Genomic DNA, 19,350 nt, shown 5'->3' on the forward strand with positions numbered 1-19,350 from the left:
TAATCCAAGGGGAACAGAGGACCCCATCTTAATCCATGGGCGATGCAGTGTCGACACAGCAGCACTCTATGCTCTGAGATCACTTGCTGAGTTCATCAATGGGAAACGGAACCCTGAGAGGTTGAAAATTTCACAACTGTCACAGAGCCAGAGCTAGGCTGTGAACTCACATCTCTCTGACCCCCAAGATCCCTGCTCTTTCTGGACCCCACACGACTCCTTGAAAGACCAAAGAAGACGTGGCTGAGATTGAAAAGAGAGAAAATAGAGGGCTGAAAGTTAAGGCTCCGGGATTTGATGAATCTTGGCTTTCCTGCCTGCACTGCAAACCGAAGTCCAGTCCAAGGGGTTCCTGAATGTTGGTATGCTGCTCAGGTAAGCTCGTGACCTCGTGCTATCCCCTGGCTCCAGTAGGCCACACGTCTGCACCTAAAATGCACAGTCCTCCCGTTAGGCGCATATCTGCTGTTCCCCTAGCTTCTCAGCCTGCTAACTTTAAGTTTTTGCTTTAACGAACTCTGACCTTTCCGCTCATTATCCCAAGAAATCTGCCTGCTCCATGAAAAAAGGTCCCTTTGGGTGCGCCAGCTAATGAAGCTTCCCTCAGACAGGGACAACTCACAGTGACACAAGGTATTTTTTTCTTCATTAAATTTAACTATTACAATTATAACTCGTTTATAGATCTCCAATTGGCTTTGCCAATAAAGACCAGATGCATTTATAAAGCAAGATTTAAAGAAATAAAACACCTAAGTACAAAGTGGAAATGTGGCTATTAATTTATATGGTCATCAATCCATTAAAGGCTTGGCCTTCTTTTGTTATTATCCTTTTAAGGCCAGTGGCTCTTAACCTTGGCTACATACTGGGATCACTTGGGGACCTTCAAGAACCACTGAGACTGGGTCCCATCCCCAGAGGTTGTGATATGATTGCTCTGGGAGTAAGGATTTTTCAAAACCCTCCAGGTGATTTTATGCAGCTAAGATGGAGAACCACTCTTGTTAAGGGAAAGTCTTACCTTAACTCCACCTGTGTTGCTTTTAGCATTTAAAAGTACAGGTTCTTGAGCCTGGCTAGAGCCAGCCTTCCCAAAGCTTACCATTTCTGCCAACTATGAAAATCCACTGCCTTCCTAGGCAGGTCCTGTGAGAATTCTGGCATACAGTCAAAACTCTTCCTGTGTTTATAGTTTTAGGGAAAGAGGGTCTTAGTTTATCTCCTGCACAAATGAGCAAGTCAAGTATGTTGAGCCAGGCGGGGCCAATCCCTGGGAAGATGGAGCTGAGGGAAGAAGAGGAAAAGTCCTTGGTCCGAGGGCAACAGATGGTGCTATCTTAATCCTTGGGGGAGGCACAGCAGTACCCCACATTCCCAGGTCACTTTTTCCTTTCTTCTCAGCTGCATCTGCCCAGCCCCTTGGCTGCATGGGCTCTGGGCAGGTTTTCCTGCGTCAGAACTTCTGCTCTAAGAACCATATAAGAAAGATGGGAGGGGCCGCAGAAAAGGCCTAAGGAAGGGCTCTCAAGCTCAGGCCCCTGCCCCCACCTCCGCTGAGTCAGTCCAAAAGCCCTGGTCACGTGGCTTGCCACCCACTCACTTGCTGGTGACCTGAGGACAGTTACCCACCACAGTCTCTCAAGTACATCCTGTACAGCCATTGCAGCTGCTGAGAACTTGTACAACTAGTTCCACAACAAGGCCTGCCCTTCGGCTCTGGGACTGTGGTTCCCTGGGGCTGGGCTTGGGCCTTCTCTCAGAGCCCTCTCACATCGCCTTTCTTCAGAGGCTGAGGATGGCCTTTGCGGTCAGCCAGTGGTCACCCATAGATCGAAAGATCCTTGACCACGCTTGTCGTCAGCCAAACTAACCAACTGAGCTCTGCTCCTCACCCAAGATGGGACGAGGCCTGGGAAGAAAATGCCCACATTGTTTCATTATGAGATCAGGCATAGCTTTCCCAGTGGTGAAGGGAAGCCCTCAAATGCCTTTAATATTTCTGCCAGCCTTGGCAGGTTTTCATTCTTCAGTAGGGCACAGAAAACTATTGTCTCCGAAAACTCTCAAGCTCCCTCTAGTGTATACAATATATCGGGCATTACTTGAGCATCAGAATTTTGAAGGACGCACAGAAATACTAATTAGAAATTTGGACTAAGACTTGTGAATTATGATAATGATAGTGACGTTTATGAGAGCAAAAAATTATAAATAACCTAAATAGGGAAGTGGGAAAATAATCATAATACATTATGGTGTACAGCTTAGAAATATGTTTATGAAAGATTTTTGAATGATACGGGGAAATGATACGGGGAAATGAGATATAAACAGTATAAACAACACATGTCAGGCAGGGATGGATGCTTAGGGGGAGCACAGAGGATTTTTTGGGGGCAGTGGAAATACTCTGTATAATATTACAGTGATGGACACGTCTTTATACATTTGTCCAAACCCATAGAATGGACACCACCAAGAGTGAACCCTAATGTAAACTCTGGATTTGGAGTCATTATGATGTGTCCCTGTAGGTTCGTCAGTTGTAACACATGGACCCCTCTAGAGGGGGCTGTTGCTCGTTGGGGGGGGCTGTGCATGTGTGGGGCTGGGAGTATATGCAGATCTCTGTGTCTTCCTCTCAATTTCGCTGTGAACCGAAAACTGCTCTAAAAAATAAAGTCTTTTTTAAAAAAGCTCTGGAAATACATCATGGTGATGGTTACACAACATTTTAAATGTATTTAATGCCACTGAATTGTAGACTTAAAAATGATTAAAATGATAACTTTTATGTTGTTTATATTTTAGCACAATAAAAAAACCCAAAACATATGTAATGTGTGCTTTGAAAACGTTGGAAAGAAATGCCCCAAATGTGAGCTATCTTTAGGAGTGAGATTATAGATGATTTTTATTTTCTTCTGTAGTCTGTATCTGCAAGGCCCACAATGAGCATATACAATAGAAAAATGTAACTAGAATCTAGAATCTGGAAAAGCTATTTTATCAGTGAGGGCCTCACTAAGAAACAGATGGTACACTCAAATTAGAACAGTTTGAGGAAGGTTTATGGACAAAGGGGCTAATTACAAAGGTGTGGGGGTGTAGTAGGACCCCCAGGGATGTTGTAGGACCTGGGCTATACAAACAACAGACCCATTACCAGTCTTAGTTGCGGGTGGGTGTAGCCCACCATGGAACAGGCAATCTTTGTTGTTACACCAGCTGAGCCATCCTGCCACCTGTTGGCAGCTCAGCGACAGCTCAGCTTGAGTGCAGCATCACTGGCCCATGTGGGAATCAAACTGGCGGCCGTGTTGCTCAGAGCTTGTGCTCTTAAGCCAACTCTTTTTTTTTTTTTATGGATTGCATTTTTTTTTTAAGATTTTTATTGGGGAATTGGGGGGATGGGAACAGTGCTGGGTTAAGCCAACTCTTAACCAACTGAGCCATTCGGCCAGCCTGAGACTTTTGAATAAAATAATCACATTGGCCACATCTGAAAGCCGAGAGCATGGGCTTTAGAGGTAAAAAAGCCTGGGTTTGAATCCTATATTAACCATTTACTGGCTTTGTGACCTTTAGCAAGTTTCACAACTACTCAGAACCCATTTTCTTCACTTGTGTAATCAAAATAACATTAAGCGCCTCGTCACTTTACTGTAAGGAATAAGAAATAATAGTGGATATAAAGTCCAGTTCTGTACCTGACACAATAGACTCATCCTATGGGCAATAGCAAAGCAAGTTTTATCTTTATTATTACTGAGTGTGCGGTTAATTCAGGTATTTATACATGCTGTCACAAATTTAATTTCCGCAATTTAACTTGCACTGACTTTTTGAGCCTAGTGGTGGGATTTTAAGAATTTCCCCACTCACTTTCCCTTTTGTTAACTGCAGAGGAATTGCTGAACAGGAATGTGGACCTTTTTGAAAGGACAGATGCTCCTCTGTTCCCTAGGAAGCTTGTGACTTGTGTTGTTTTCAGAGCTCCATGACCGGAGGAATAGAAGCAGTCAATGTTTAAAGACGCCTTTCTCCTTTGCTGCGTGTAAATTCTTGGGCTCTTTCCCAGAAATGACTTTCCAGAATAATTGTCCTAGAAAGCGACACACAGGCTGCCTGTCTGCTGAACTGCCACTCATTGGAGTCATTTCACTGCCTATCATCTCTCCACAATGATGATGACGATTCACAAAAAGCCCTTGGCTTGGAGTTAGAATATTCCAGGCTCAGTTTTCAGCTCTAGAAGTTTCTAGTAAGGATTTACTTAAGGTGTTGCAACATCAGGTGGAATGATTCATTTACTTGTAATTCATTCAACATGCATATAATGAGCATACTTCATGTCCTGGGCCCCTGTAGGGACTGGTGCTGGACTTCTAAGACAAGCACCTGCTACTGACCTCAAACAGATCATACTTTAATGAAAGAGATCAGTAACATATAGTTATAATGTAATGGATATAATACTATAATTAATGGCAGCTGCTGCAATAAACAACCCACCCCCCACCCCCCGCCAAATCTCAGTGGCTAATCATGAAAAACAGTTTGGTTTTTTTGCTCATGGCAAAGTCAAGTGTAGGTTAGGACACCCTCTTTCTTCTTATAGCCATATGAAACACATTGTTGTCACAGTGGAGTAAAGAGAGATGGAGGAGGTACATTGGCTCTTAACTGCCTTGGCCTAGAAGTAACACACATGACTTCTTCTCATAGTCCATTGGCTACAACTGGTAATGCTATGATACCAGTAAGCAAAAGATCATGCATTATTTATGACTCTTTGGACTCAAGTAACTCAAGTAATAGAAACCAACTTCAGTTAGCATAAACAAAAAAAAGGAAGTTTGATATATTGGGTTGTCGGAAAAGTCATGATGTATTTTTTCTATGTTTTTTTGATTGCAAAAATGCGTCATGACTTTTCCGACCACCCAATAAGAATGTAAAGCATTTGGGGGTCTCTTTGAGAATCAAATGCAGAAATGCAACTGAGCATTAGGCAGAGGCTAGAATCAGGAAATGCAAAGGCATTGAGCTATGTCTCTGGACTCAGTACCACTTTGTGAGGAGAAAAGGAGGTAACTGGCTGTTAGCTTCAGAGATAATCCATTAGGTACGCTTTGTGGGGAGTTTCAATTAGTCCTGATGAGGGATGTTTAAGTCATGTGAAGGAGAAAGGGTGAGAAGGAGGAAAGACACTCCAAAGGAGATGTCTGCCCTGAGATTATAATTTTTTAAGAATATTTCTTTACTGTGGTAAACTTGCCCTGAGTTTTGAAGGCTAGAAAGGAGTTTTTTAGGTGAAGACAGAGCCAGGTCATTCCAGGAGAAAACCAGCTGGATTTGGAATGAAGGGCTCGGGGAGGCAGAGGGAAGGGCGGGTACACATGGAGGGAAGCAGTGTGGGTTGGCCCGACCGGTTTCAAGGGAAGTTGAACTCCCAATGTTGGAGCATGGGACGAAAGCGGCTGAAGGACCCGGGCCCACAGGGAGAGAAGGGAGTGGCAAGCAGAGTCAGGTGACCCTGTGACAGATTTAGTTACACATTGTTCTCTGCAGCACATGTTGTGTTCCACAGGGAGACCTCGGCTTGCTCTGGGGCAGGTGCTCCCAGATCATCAGCCGCTTGGTCTTCTTCCATCACCCAGGCCCATGACAACAGCCTGCAGGTCTTAAAAGTCCCCACAGCTGAGTCTCCTCCTGCAGCTCGTTCTGTCTGAGGGAGGCATAATACATGCTCACATCTGAGGGTGCCCACAGCTTCATTGTTACATTGCATTGACTCTCTCGCAAACTGTATGAGATAGGGCAACGGGCGTTATCTGCTTTTTCTAATGCTATCCGATATGGTAGCCGCTAGCCTAATGGGCTCTGTAAATTTACTTACAAAAAATGCTGTCCCTCATTTAGAGTGCTCATTAGCCCCATGTGTCCAGTGGCTACCATATTGGATAGCAGAGATATAGAACATTTCCATCATCCTAGGAAGTTCTATTTGACTGTGCTACCTTAGAACGTGAGCTTCAAGTGTGTGTCTACCTTGTTCTGGGTGGTAGCCCCAGACCCTACCTACAGCAGTGCCAGGCGCATATAGCATGTGTTCAACAAATAGTTGAGTAATGAATGAATTGATGAACAAATCTCCATTTACAGAGGAGAAAAAGGAGATTTGGAGAGGTGTCACTTCCATGGGGGTCCCGCAAAGACGTAACAGAGCTGGGACTCCAACCCAGTCCCTTTACCTCTAGGCAGAGGCCTTGTTCCGGCCCCCCCTGCAGCTGCCCGAATTTGCCCCCAACCTCTGACAGGAGGAAGTGGTTCTCTGCTGTCACCTCAGCAGCCTCCTGCTGGCTGATTGGAAGCTACTTTTAAAAAGGGCTTATGATTTCTTTTTTTCAAGGTAAAGAGAATAGAAATGGTAAAACATACAGAAAAGTAGAAAGAAAAGTTACTCATTCCTCTAACACTAAAATCAGCTCAGTTAACATTTTGGGGTGTTTCCTCCCAATCTCTTTCAGCATGGAGGTGTTTGAGGTTTTCCACAGAGCGTGTCATTTGTTTTTGAAAATTTGAGAATTTACGTAGGCCAGAAACTTTCTACTTCTTTCTCCCAGCCTCATCTTGAAGCTTCTGGGCCCATTTCTCTCTTTAGATGTCAGTATGTCCTGAATTCATGGATATTTCACCCCCCCCCCATAAAGTGTGCCACAGCCGTGATATGGTAGAGCTGAAGGCAGCGGCTAAAAAGATACTAAAAGTGTGTGGTTGGAGCTGGAGATTTCCTACCTGCCTGTGAGGAGAGTCCAGCTACAGGCTCTGTGCTTGCAGGGAGATGAAAATGAATTGCTCGCCTAAAACAAGCAAGGAGTTACAAAGGCTGCCTCATCGTGGGGCCAGGACCAGAAACACTCCACCTCCTGACTCTGGGCCATGTGCAGATGTGGGGCCTTCATCCTATCATTGTATGAATGGATATCCAAGTGAAGAAATTAATGTAAAAACTTGTCCAGGGCCTTTTGAGCCTTTTGAGTGTTTTGAGCCTTGCCTCTGCTCGGGGCTTGCTCCAAACTCTTTGGAGTGTACTTTCTCTTCTAATAATAGCCCTTGAGCCATTCTCTACCGCTCGGGTCCCCTTCTGCTTCTTTGAAATGTATTTTTTTCTTCTAATAAACTATCTTTTCCTGCAACTTTTAAAAAAACAAAACAAACAAACAAACAAAAACTTGTCCAGAACTGGTAAATCTCGGGGTACCAAAGGATCCATGAAATCACAGGATAGGGACACATCCACAGTCACAAGTGTTCACAGAAACCTAATGAAGATGAGCTTACAAAACGCTTGTAAACCCAAGTGCACGCAGTCAGCAGCTGCAACAAATAAAAAGACTTTGCACCCCAAGAACGAAAGATAATAAAACAACTTGAATGAAACCTTAAAATAAGCAGGTTTACAATTTTTTGAAGCAATAAAGGAACAGATACTTTAAACCTTAAAGCCAGAGCAGAACAGTATGAGAAAAGAACAGGCAGGTTTGAAAAGTGTTTACAAAGAAATTATAGGGAAGATATAATTATTGAAATAAAGAGAGCCCAGTAATTCAGAGATGTGAGGAAAGAATGGGAATGGCCTTTTAAAGGATGTTTCAGTTAATAACAATTGTTAGCCTGCCCTATGAACCAGGCAGTGTCTCAGAAATTTCAAATATATTAACTCATTTTATCTGTACAACCTTATGAAGTAGGTGATGCTGTTCCACAGTGAGGAGGCAGGGGCTATTCCAATGGACTTGTGGACTGGCCATTCCCAAGCCAGTCAAGGAATGATAATAAAACGTTATGGGGCCGGCCGAGTGGCGCGTTGGTTAAGAACTGGCTTGGGACGCCAAGAGGGCCCCAGTTCGGATCCCACATATGAGGGCCAGTGACACTGCCTTCTGCAGCTAAGATGCTGAACAACAGCTCAACCTGGAGCTGGGCTGCCGAGGGTCACCGGTGACTGCGTAGGCTGCAGCCCCTGCTGCAGTGGGTTGCCATGGGCTACCATGTGTAGCCAGCAGCCAGCGTGAGCGGCCAGCAGCCACCATGAGCAGCCGTCCAGAAGCCGGCGACTGATCTGCCTCGCCCTGGAAGAGCGCAATGATGGTGCCAACTTGGGCCAGTGAAGCAACGTCCTCCACAACTAGATTGAAGAACAAAAAAACGACAGCAACTTGTCTGTTCCCCTTCCCCCAATTCCCCAGCACTGTTCCCATCCCCCCAATTCCCCAATAAAAATCTTTAAAAAAAAAACCCAAAAACGTTATGATGTTAGGTATAAGATAAAGCACTTTACATTTACATACAGGATTATCTCATTGATTCTTCATTTAATAATCTCATTAATCCTCATAATAACCCCTTGAGGCAGGTGTGATTATCATCTGCATTTTGTGGCTAAGAGACTGAGCTTACAGCCATTAGGGCAAGATGGTGGAGGAGGTAAATGCTATGCTCGCCTCCTCCCGTGACCACATTAAAATTACAACTAAATTATAGAACAATCAACCTGGAGAACCATCTGAAGCCTAGCTGAACAGAAGTCCTATAACTAAGGATATAAAGAATCCATGTTGAGACTGCACACACATTCAGAAAACGTTGGGAAATATCACATACAAAGGCCAGTTTGTCCATGGTTCAGTCTATTCCTTCCTAGAACTGACTGGATGGGAATAGTCTATTTAAAAAATTAGTAATTTTTGCACTTATGATATTTAAAAGCTGCTATTCTCATTGAAGTCAGAAACAAAAGCCTGTTGTGTTCATGGGAAAATACAACAAAATGTATATATAATTTAGTTTAGCTTTGCTAAAAATACATAAATGTTTAGAGACTATCTAAACTCATAACGGAAACATATCAAATATGTATCATTAATAACAGGATCATTTCACTCTCAGAGGAATGCATATGTTATACATTTTTAAGTAAGAAGAAAGCAAATAGAAGAGCTCAGCAACTGTGAAAAGTAGTCATCATACAATATTGAATGTGCGATAACTGGAGAGATAAATTGTAAAATAAAATGCAAGAAAATCAATAAATGCATTAAAGAAAGGTTAAATTTTGGGGGGAAATAATAAAAAAAATCAAGGATATAATTTTTAATGACTATAATTGGTAGTCTGTAAAAATCTTTCATAGGACTCTGACCACTGCTACCATCTGACTTCAACATATTATTTTTCTGAAATAATAAAATGCGAAATCTTATCCTGAAAAAAAAAGAAAAAAAAGGAAGAAATTCCCTGGTGTCTACACAGTCACCAAGCACTGTAATTGGGATTTAAATGAAGGCAAGTTGAATCCACAGCCCAAGCTCTTAACAACAACGCTAAGAACCAGTGGTTGTTCATTTTGACTTTAGTTTTATGTATTACTTAAGTGTTATAGTCACTGGTTTGAAGGGGACCAAAGGGTCTAGAGTGACACACCTGTCCTTCACCTCTGTCCCTTCCCCAGAGGCAATTAGTGTCTCCAGTCCCTTGTGTAACCTTCCAGAGTTATTTCGTGCCTACAGAAGCAAGTGTCTATAAATAGATATAGTTATATGCGATTCTATCCATTTACATAGATGGATATTCTTTTCTCCCTTTTTATGCAGGTGGAAGTTTCCTCTATTCTTTGTTCTCATATCTTGCTATTTTCATTTAACACTATCTTTGGAGGGTCCTCTCTGTTAGTATAGAATAATAATGAAAATAATAGTATAGAGCATTTTCTATTACTAATCATATAGAATATAGAAATATAAAATGATAATAACAAAATCATAAAGGTCTTCCTCATTCTTGTTTATGACTGCAGAATATTCCATTGTAGATCTGTTATGATTTATTTAACTAGACCTCTATGCTGGCAATCGAGTTGTTTCTGTTTTTCTTGTTTGTTTGTTTTTGTTTTTTTTGTTTTGTTTTTTTGTTTTGTTTTTTCAGCTGAGCCATCCTGCCACCTGTTGGCAGCTCAGCGGCAGCTCAGCTCGGGCCGGGCATCGAACCGCTGTTGCTCAGAGCTCGCACTCTTGAGCGAGCTCTTAACCAACTGAGCCACTTGACCGGCCTCCAAGTTGTTTCTAATCTCCTGCCATTACCATGCTGTAGGGAATAACTGGAGACATATGAGGACTCTGCCCCTGAAGGTTAAATTGCTGGGTCAAAAAATGTGCATTTATGACATTAGGTTGTACTAGAAAGCAATCTGTAACTAGTTAAAAATCATGGGGACCTTTTTAAAAATGCTTTTTTTTTTTTAAGGTTTTTATTGAGGAATTGGGGGGATGGGAACAGCGCTGGGGAATTGGGGGAAGGGGAACAGACAAGTTGCTGTTGTTTTGTTCTTCAGTCTAGTTGTGGAGGACGTTGCTTCACTAGCCCAAGCTGGCATCATCATTGCGCTCTTCCCGGGCGAGGCAGATCAGTCGCCAGCTTCTGGACGCCCGCTCACTGCAGCTGCTGGCCGCGCACGCTGGCTGCTGGCTACACACGGTAGCCCATGGCAACCCACTGCCACAGGGGCTGCAGCCTACGCCGTCGCCAGCGACTCTGGGCAGCCCAGCTCCAGGTTGAGCTGTTGTTCAGCATCTTAGCTGTAGAGGGCAGTGTCACTGGCCCTCATATGTGGGATCTGAACCGGGGCCCTCTGGCATCCCAAGCCAGTTCTTAACCATCGCGCCACTCGGCTGGCCCTGCTTTTTTTTTTTAATAATTAAAAAATGCATAGTAATTGTGGTAAAACATTAAAATCACCCATAATTCATAAAACTAGAGATAGCCACTGTTAGCATATTGGTATAATCTTCTGAGCCCCTTTTTATGTATGCACCAGTATATACCTTGATTTTTTTACCTAAATTTTTATCAAGTTTTTACACTGACTATTACATCATAACCATTTTTAATTTTATTTAAATATTTTTTAAAATAGCATTTTCATTATTGTATACTATTCCATTATTTGACTATACCACCATTTACTTAACCCATACATATCCTCAATATTGAACACTTAAGTTGTTTCCAATTTTTTCATATTTTAGAAAGCTTTGCAATGAATTTTGCTGTATTTAAATCATTGTTCCTATTTCTGTTTGATTTTCTAGACATTTAAAAAATTCTAGTCATTAGAATCAATAACTAAAAGTCAAAGTGTTCCCTAGTAATGTTTTAGTCTAGTCATTGGAATGATTCCAATAACTAGAAATGGAAGTTAGGTTAGAGAATATCAACATTTTGGAAGCTCTTACTATATACTGTTAGTAAGTATTTAATATATATGCTCTCCTAAAAGTTTGTACCATTTATACTCCAGCATCCTCATCTCACTACTCTCTTACCAACACGGAGTCTTATAGGAAATTCAACAAAAGGTGGCATGTGTTGCTTTATTTTTATGATTATATATGTAATGTTTATTTTTTATAAATAATTGGAAAAGAGCAAAACTTAAAAAAACAACAACCCATAATCCCGAAATTTTGGTCTAATCACAGTTAAAATGGTGTTGAATTTCTTTCCAGGCTTTTTTTACTCAAATAGTTTCCATAAAATTGTTATTAAATATTCTCCAAAAACATGACTTTTATTTTTGCCAAGTTTAAGCTAAAAATGGCATCTCTTATTTGAATTTTTCATATCTCTTACAAATATTTTTCTCAGTTTCCTGATTGTCTTTTTATTGTGTTTATGGTGTTTTGGATTTTTATGTGATCAGATCTAGAAATTTTTTTCTTTCATTTCCCCAGACCCCTTAAAAACCTCTTGCTATGGGGATAAGGGTGATAAGGGTGTTAAATAATATAAAAAAGGAAGGGTGTTAGGGAGAACCGAATCTTATCTGAGACTGGCAATGTCAAGAGTACTGGCCTGTGTTCATTCAACAGGCATTTATTGACGTCTACTTATCATTGTGTATGTGTGTGTCTGTAGGGACACAGAGATGAACCATGCATGATTCTCTTTCCAGGAGGGGGAATAACCAGTGACTCATAAGGTGAGCCTACGCAGTGAGTCTAACGCAAAGGAGGCAACGTATTCCAAGCCATTAGAGAGAGCCAGAGTGGAGCCATTGCTTCAGTTCAGGAAGGGACAGGTAAAGATGGCTTCCTGGAGGAAAGAGCATTTGAGCTGGGAAGGCTTGGGGCATGTGGATATGAGGAAAGGAGAAGACAGCTGTGGGAATCTCTGAGGGTAGAATTTGTCACATTCCTCCTAGGAGGGGAGCAAGATGACACTGTGGGGGCAGTGGGCAAAAAAGTAAAAAAACCAAACCTCACCCTTAGAGTGTGACTGGCCATTAAGGCTGCCCCCAGCTCACAAAGAAAGAGTTGTGTTAAAACACGTCATCTTCATATGAAGGTTTTGGATTTAAATTGACTTGTCCATTTAATCCACATTGTATTTGCAACATTAATGAGCAGAATATCTTCTGATGGTGATGTAAATCAAAGTGGATCCAGATTGAAAGGTTTTCTTCTCTTTCTGGAAAACGGGTCCTTGGAGTAATATAGCTTTAATTAGAATACGATGGGCATGAACTCGGTATCTTTTGCAACTCTGGAGGAGTCCTCTGGACACTCCCCAGGCATTAATGTAATGAGGCCAGCATATCAAATGCTTTGGCCAGTGATAGGCTCATTATAGGGCGCAGTAAAATGTTAGGGCCTTCAGAGTTTAAACAGAACAACTCTTCCATTCTCTGGGAGCTTCTCCGGTCTCCCTCTCTTGAGTCCAGGGGTCAGGTTCTGTGAGGGTGGGTCTGTGACTCACTGACAAACCCCTGGGCCACAGTGATTGGTCCAAGCGGTGAGCACTTAGCCTGAGCTGGGCCAATCAGAATGCTTCCTTGAGCAGCGCTGCATAGGAATGGAGGAAATTGCTTTCTTTCCCTTCCTGCTTTGGAGCTATAAGAAAGAGGCATCTACCAGGCCATTTGAATACACCCAGTATAATGAAGTCTGAGTGAAGCAGAAACAAAATGGGCCAAGAATCTGATCCTTCCATTGAGCTGCCCTACTTCCTGAAGTCTCCCTTCCATTCTGGCACCAACCTAGTGTCCTGCCCAGGAGCCCCCTTTTTGGTTTAAGCTAATCTGAGTGGGTTCCTGTCACTTGCAATGAATAGAATCCTGCCTGACACAAGGAGGAGTAAAAGGCTCTGATTCTTACATCTAATTTCACTGCCAAGTTTAATGTTTTTCGCTTCTTCAATATATGTGCATTGTAGCAGTATTCTAGCCTTTAAAAAATTATACAAAGTAACGCATGTTCATGACAGGAACTTAGACTACACTAAGCAAAGAATATCCACCTACAAGTCTATTCCTAGAGATAGACACTCTTAATATATTGGCATTTTCCACCATCTCCCTGATCTTTGCTATCATCTAAGTATCTATCTTTGACCGATTCTCTCTCTCTCTCCCTCCCTCCTACCTGTCTTCTATCTATCTATCTACCTACCTATCATCTATCTATCCATCTACCTATCAGAGCGATAGCTAATACAGCACTTGTGCACCATGAATGGTCTAATTTTCCACGCAATAACTCAATCTCCACAAAAACTCTATGAGGTAAGTATTATTATCCCCAGTCTATAGATCAGAAAACTGAAGCCCAGAAAAGCACAGAAAGGTTAGAGAACATAGGCTCAGGTGGTTAGGTATCTCACCCAAGGACTTAGAACTGGTAAGTGGTGAGGAGCTGGGACTTGAATGTAGGCTATTTGGCTCCACAACCTGTATTCTTAGCCACCACACTATACTGACTTTATATAACATTAAAGTCAAATAGTAATACTATTCTGTAACCCGAGTTTCTAGCTTACCCAAACATCATGGGTTCTGTCTGTGTGTGTGGATGTCTATAGCTCTCACATCGACTTGCAGAGCTGCACAGTACCCTGTAACACAAATGCACCTAACTTCATTGAACCAGACTCAAACTGACGAGCATTGAGATTGTTCCCAAACGTTCACTATAAAAGTACCTAGCTGCAAAAACATATTTAAAAACCGTCTTGATATCATAACATAAGATGCTTAAGTTATTCCCTTAGGTCAGGTTCCTAGAAGTGGAGTTACTTGGGAGGTGGGGAATGGGGAGTGGGTTTGCAGATGGCTTTGATGTCTGCAACCACCTACCCCTCAAAACAACTTAAATTCTCCCTGGGAACTGATGACACTCTTTTTTAGTTTTGTTTGTTTGCAATTTTAAAAATTTAGATTAAATTCACATACTATAAAATTTACCATTTCAATATGTGCAATTCAGTGGTGTTTAGTATAGTCACAACATTGTATAATCATCACCACTCTGTAATTTCAGTACATTTTAATTGCTCCCAAAAAAAAACCCACACCCATTAGCAGTCACTCCCTAGTCCCCTGCCTCTCAGCCCCTGGCAACTTCTGATCTACTTTTTGTCTCTGTGGATTTGCCTTTTCTGGACAATGCATATGAATGGAATCATACAATATGTGACATTTTGTGTCTGGCTTAGTTCACTTAACATGTTTTCAAGATTCATCCATGTTGTAGCATGCATCAGTGCTTCACTCCTTTTTAAGGCCAGATCACATTTTGTTTATCCACTCATCAGCCGATGAACATTTGGGTGGTTTACATTTTTTGGCCATTATGAAGAATCCTGCTATGAACATCGTTTTTAGTTCTTGACAGTATGAAGAAAAGAGAGAGAAGAGCTTTTCCTGAGAAGAATGAGGCAGAAAGATGATAACCTAAATTTGGGGAGAGGGCTCTTCTGAGGCCAATTTCCTTAAGTAGTAAAAGATAGAAATACAAAAGGTTGGAGGTGGGGGTGTCTGTAGGGGAGAGACCAGCATCCCTTGTGTTCCTGTGCTTCCGGACAATGCCTACATACGACAAAAACAGAATTCCTACGAGCTTTTTGCTATCGAGGACAACCTGGGTTCGATACGAGAAACAAGGGACTGCTGATGGGCTGTACCTTTCATATCTATGTTGGAATGTATTTTTCCAGGCATTTCTCAGTTGCTGCTGTTTCAAGTTTCTGAGTTTTTGTGGTTGGTTTATTCATAGTGTGTCTTTTGTTTAGAAACTTGACTTACTGGCCTTGATTACTACCAAGCCCATGCTCATTTACACACCTCCCACCTTTGCCCGGTTGGTCTCTCATCACAACCAAAAACCTGCATCCGGTCTCGGCGAAACCTAAATGCTGAGACAATTGCCTCGCTGGAGCCCCAGAGACCTAGGTCAGAGTGACCTCACCCTCTGGACAGGGTCCAGACAGTGCTCTTCTTGTGGGCAATGCTTCTTCATGCCAGGTAGTTGTCATATATAATTTAGTCCATAGAGTATAGGAAAAGGAGATAGGCTCATGGCCAAATAGAAAAGGAATTCATATCTGGGATTTGCAGCTAGCTGTAACTTTTGACAGTCCCCGTTGGCCCCTTTTGGGGAAGGGTGAGCAGATTTTTGTTATATAAGGGATGGTTATTCTATGTCAGGTGGGAGCACTGATGCGTTTTAAAGGATGGGGAGGATATAACAAAAAGTGTGAACTATAGCGCATGTTTGGTTTTGGTCACTGAGCGTCTACATTTGGAAACACTTCTACTATGAGGCAGAGATCACCTCTCACATCTCCCATTACAGGTGCTGAAGACGCCAAATGTTTGCCTTTCCAGCCTCTCACAGCTATAGGCGTGGGCACGTGACCTGGGCTCTGCCAATGAGAAGCATCTGTTCCATAATTGAGAGCTGCCAGTCAGCAGTGTGGCAGCTGCAGGGCCATCTCTATCCAGCGTCCAGGACAGGATGGACCTCAGTGGTGTCAGCATGCTCTGTGCTTAGGGGCAGCAGCAACGGAGTCCACAGGGATCAGCTTGGAGATGCAATCTTGACATTGTTGCTGACTTCACACTCTAGAGGCACCACCATTCTTCCCAGGGACCTCTCTTTTGTTTCTGTGGAACAGGAAAAAGACATTTCCTCTCTGTATCGCATTTGTCTGCTTGGCATTAAGTGAGGGGATGCGAGTTAAAGCCTCTGAGGCATGAGGCTTATTTTCAGCAAATGTTTGTTCAATCAGAATCTCTGGCTTGCCATTGGGTGTTCTGGAAGGAACTGTGGGCCTATTTCTCAAAGCACAAGTAAGAAATGGAGTTCCAGGTGAGGCCAAGGGTTTCAGCCATCAACCACTGATGAATTTTCTGTAGGGCCCTGGAGCAGTGCAAAAGATGACCCCATGGTTTCTGTGGTCTGTGTGAGGAAGCATGGTCAGCACTGTGACTGCACAACTCCAGGGGACATTGGGCATGTGCTAATGTCATAGATGACATTGTCTTCTACGGAGGAACAGAGATGCTAAAAATGTGAGGCTGCCCATAGCCACCTAGCTGAGTGATGGGATGCGTAACTCCCAGCGACCAGGCTGGGGTGGGTGCTGCTGATGGGGGCTGAAGGAGGGCATGTCCCCTCCCCCCAGGGAGGGAAAAGGAGGTTTGTTCCTCCATGCTGGAAGGGCAGAGCTGAGCACTACCAAAGAAAACCACACACAGTGCCTGCGCCAAGATTACCAACCAGCAGAGGCCGACAAGGTTGGGGACCAGTCCCCAGCCCCAGCACGTTGCCCCCTTGTGAGAAGTACCCTCTTTCTCATCTACCTTGCCTGTGGGGCTCTAGGGGAGAGTGAGGCCCCTGAGAGTTTGGGCAGACAGGGTGGGCTGGGGAAGGAAGTTGAGAGAGAACTGGACCTCTGATTACAATTATGATAAAATATGAATTTGCTGCTATGGACTGAATTGTGTTGAAGCTCTAACCCCCAATGTGATGGTATTTGGAGGTGGAGCCCTTGAGAAGCAATTACGTTTATATGAGGTCCTGAGGTCACAAGGGTAGGGCCTCTGTGACGGGATTAGTGACCTTGTAAGAGGAGGAAGAGATCTCAGGGCTCTCTCTGCCACATGGGGACACAGTAAGAAGGTGGCCATCTGCAAGTCAGGACGAGAGCTCTCACCAGGAACTGAATCTGCCAGCACCAGACATTGGAATTCCCGGCCTCTGGAACGATGAGAAATAAATGTCTGTGTTTAAGCTCCCAAACTGATAGCATTTTGTTACTGCAACATGAGGAGACAAAGACCACGGCATATTCACCCAGACGGGTTATTTTAATAACCAGATCTGATTACAGAAATCAAATGGATTAAAATATAAATAAGAATGGCACAAAAGACATTTACTGTAGCCGATTGGGGTGCTTAGGACCCAGAAATGTCTACACCATTTTTAAGAATACATTTTTCACATCCAGATATTGCAGTCTGAGGAGACGCCTCAGACTGGTTACACGTGTGTCCCTGACGTTAGACCACAGGCCCAAAGAACAATCTCATCATCTTCCCACACCTAGTTCTCCTTGTCTGCGGCACCCGCACACACCCAGTTGCCCAGCCTAGAAACTGGCCCCATCCTTGGCTCCTCCCTCTGTACACCCATCAGTTATCAAGTCATCGCTTCTTCCTCTTAAATGTCTAGGCTAAGACCGCTTCGTCCTACTGCCAACATCTCCCCCAGGCCATCGGCCACTGCATCCCAACAGATCTTACCTGGCTCTTCCTCTGGTTTGGACAATGATGTTGGAAGCCCTGGGACAGCCTTGGGGGAAATCCTGGAGCCTTCCTTGACCTGAGAGAAATCCAGGGGTGTAGGGATGAACCAGCGAAGGATACACGGGTGGCTACAGAAGAAGACTAGCCTGTATAATTTGGGGGTGGGGAATGGGTAGGAATCTGGGTTTCTAAAAAAGAGGTGAAATTTGTGTTATCTGTCTACTTTTATTCCAATGATGCATGTGTGTAATGGATGGGTGAGGGTCCTGTCAGGAGCTATCAGTGCTATACTTCAAGATGCTGGATCAGGGCCAACTGAGTGGTGCATTGGTTAAGAGTTGGCTTGGTTCTGAGCAGCAGGGCCCGGGTTCGGATCCCACATTACAGCTAGTGACGCTGCACCCTCTACAGCTAAGATGGTGAACAATAGCTCAACCTGGAGCTGGGCTGCCTTGAGTCGCCAGCGATGGTGTAGGCTGCAGGGGAGCTGCCGCAAAGCTACTATGAGTGGCTGACAGCCAGCGTAAGTGGCCAAGAGCCACGGTCAGCGGCCGTCCAGTGGCCAGCGACCGATCTGCCTCACCCGGTAAGAGCGCAATGATAATACCAACATGGGCTAGTGAAACGACATCCTCCACAACTAGACTGAAAAAGAAAAGTACAGCAACTTGTCTGCTCCCCTTCCCTGACTCCCCAACACTGTTCCCTCCCCCAATTCCCCAATAACATCTTTAAAAAAATTAAAAAAAATGGTGGATCAGACTTAAACGACATAACTGCATTTATTCCTGTATGCTAGGTCTTGAGCAGGGTTAAGTCCTCATAAATCAGTTCATCAGTAGATCTGAAGTCAAAGAATATGCATGGGAGGCTACTAATTGTGCCCTAATAGTTTCCCCTTCTTCAATAATAAAACTTCTAAATGTGGGCTGGGCAGAGTGCCACTCAGAATAAAGACTGTCTTTCCTAACCTCCCTTGCAGATAGGTGTACTCATAGGATTAAGTTCTGGCCAACTGTGCATAAATCTCTCTTAAAGAGAATAGGGCATTCTCTTTTCCCCTCCCCTTTCTTCTCTTTCCAGTTGGAATGTGGGTGTGATGGGTTGAGCTGGAGCAGCTATTTTGGACTATGAGTTGAAAGGTATATGTTGAGGATAGTTGAGCCACCAGATTGGAAGAGCATAGGTCCCAATGACCATGCAGCCACTGTACCAGCTCTGGATTCCTGTGTTTATCTGAGAGAGAAATAAACTTCTATTTTGCTCCAACCACCTTTACTTTGGTTTTTGGATTCAAAATTTGATAACCCCGAAAATGGGATGCTGCAAATAACATCTAAAATGTGGCACTGGCTTAGTGGGATTGGCAGGCCAGCAGATGGCAAGGACAGTGGCTGAACAATTGATGAAATTGTCATCCGCAGTAGCGTGGAGGGTGGACCACATGTTGAGGCCACGACAATAGAGAAAATGGTGGGAGGGTACAAAAATAGGACTGTTGCTCCTTGTTGCTTTTCACAGTCTTATAAAAGTGAGATGAACTGGGGCTAGACCCAGCCAGGCTCGGCAGAGATGAGAAGAAATCCTGTTTTGCTAAGGGAGGCACTGTCTGTAGCCCAGGCTCAAAATTGATTGAGGTCTTAAAGCCTAGAAATGCTTCTGTTTAACTGCTTCTGTTCTCTGAAATGTAGCTATTA

This window comes from Hipposideros armiger, unplaced genomic scaffold (genome assembly GCF_001890085.2).
Source record: "Hipposideros armiger isolate ML-2016 unplaced genomic scaffold, ASM189008v1 scaffold_24, whole genome shotgun sequence".
Taxonomy (NCBI): Eukaryota; Metazoa; Chordata; class Mammalia; order Chiroptera; family Hipposideridae; genus Hipposideros; species Hipposideros armiger.